The following is a 2,226-nucleotide window of genomic DNA, read 5'->3' on the forward strand; positions in this document are numbered from 1 at the left end:
ACTAAAGGCTTTATACAGGAGCTGATGCTCAGGTCAAGTCTTAATATCTGGGCGAAGCCGATAGGGAGGGAGAGCGTTCCAGGCAGAGGGCGCTGCGTGGACAAAGGCCTGGCAGGTTGACAATATGCTCGAGTTTGGAATTACTGGGGCATAGAATAGAAGTGGGTGTAGAAAAAAAAAAAGATTTGTGGTTAAGTCAGGAGTGGGCCCCAAGGGTCTGGGATACAGCGTTTGAATGCTGCCCTTACGTAATGAGGAATCAGAGGAGGTTTTAGGTAGGAACACAGCAGGATCAGATCTGACCACTTCTGGCTACAGGATGTCCCCCAGCCAAAAATCTTCACCACCACCCCATTGTCCAGAGCAGGACTGGATTCCAAACACATACACCCCACCCCCAGGTACATACCATCTCATTTAATCCCCCCACAGCCCTGCGAGGTACGTAGCATTTCTGCCCTGTTTTATGGATAAAGAAAGTGAGCTCACAGAGACTTAAACTAGAGAATGGCCCAAGGTCACACAGCTACTGGGGAGTCAGTCCAGGACTTGGCCCCAGGCAGGCTGGCTTCGGAACTCCTATTCCTTCACTATTCTGAACAGCAGGGGCCCTGTTTTCGGCCATTAGCTGGGAACATAAACCACCGCACTCGCAGGAGCGGGAAGAAGGCCTTACATCAGAGGCTGCTTTAGAGGCTGTGACACTCACCATTGTGCTCCCTGTAGGGCTGGTGTTGAGGACAGAGCTATCACCTCCAGCACTTCTCCCTGGTCCCTGTTCAAGGGCCTATAAGAGAAAATCCTGCAGTTGCCAGGCCCGGTAAAGCCACACTTCCCTGGAGCTCTTCATTTGTCTTCAACTTAGAAAGGTGAGGATCTTGAAATGCATTGTTTCCCTTTTTGCTCTAGCGACTAGGAATCTCAGACCAAAGGCACAGCCGAGCTCTGGAGGCAGGACTGTGTTTTAGCATAGGTGCTGTTTTATTTCCCTTCCCTCTTATTAAATTTTTTTTTTTTTACTGTAGTTTCCTCATTTTAAAAAATCCATTTATTTTGTTGCTGTCTTTGTTAGTTACTTCTGATCCATTCTGGCAAGAGACAAGGTTGCAAATAAATTACATACATGTGAAAAATGAGTAACAATGATACCATTCCATCAGGGTTTCTCAACCTTGGCACTGTTGATATTTGAAACCGGACCATTCCTTGTTGCTAGGGGCTGTCCTGTGCATTGCAGGGTGTTCAGCGGCACACCTGGCCTCTACCCACCAGATACAGTAACACCTACTTCCATCTCGACAATCAAAGATGCCTGTTGCCAAATGTCCCCGGGGGGGCAACTCATCCCCGGTTAAGAACCTCTGCTCTAGCCTAAGCTTCTTAAAGACAGGATGAGAGTGGTTGGACAACAGCCAGGGACTAACCTGAGGTGGAACTTGGCAGGGCTAGCTGATAAAAGATGAACGAATGCCCGCCCACCACCACATCACCCCTCCCCGGGCTTCCAGCCCCAGATCTCTCGTCATCTCAATCCTCACAGCAGCTCCATGAGGTCAGAATTAGGTCCTCACTTCAGAAACAAAGGCACTGGGGTCCAGGGAGGCCCAGCGAGTGGCCCAAGATCACACAGCCAAGGCAGTAAGAAAGGATGCAAGTGCAGAGTGAGCTCCCTGTCTCTTGCCGTGGCTGAGAGGACAGGGAGCGGCCACTGTAAGTAAAGGCTGGAAGCTGGAAGCTGAGGAGTAAATTGGACTTGCCTGGGCAGGGGGTCCCAGCCAGGGAAGTCCCAGAGTGGGAAGGCCTACAGGTAGGTATTTGAATGGTTTGCTTAAGACCAGGAGACCCCTGAGAGAAGTACAAACGTGCACACGAACACTCATAACAGTATTATTCACAATAATAAAAAGGTGGAAACAGCTCAAATGTCCATCAGCTGATGAACGGATAAACAAAACGTGGCCTCTTCACACAACGGAATAGTATTCAGTCATAAGAGGAATGAAGTTTGACACGTGACACATGCTACGACGTGGATGAGCCTTGATGCTGAGTGAAGGGAGCCAGGCACAGAGGTCACACGGTGCAGGATTCCATTTATATGAAATGCTCTGAATAGGCGAATCCCTAGAGACAGAAAGTAGACAAGTGGTTGCTTAGGGCTGGGGGAGCAGGGGATTGGGAGGTGGTCGCTAAAGGGCACCGGTTTCTTTTCAAGATGATAAAAAT

This window comes from Myotis lucifugus, unplaced genomic scaffold (genome assembly GCF_000147115.1).
Source record: "Myotis lucifugus unplaced genomic scaffold, Myoluc2.0 scaffold_176, whole genome shotgun sequence".
Taxonomy (NCBI): Eukaryota; Metazoa; Chordata; class Mammalia; order Chiroptera; family Vespertilionidae; genus Myotis; species Myotis lucifugus.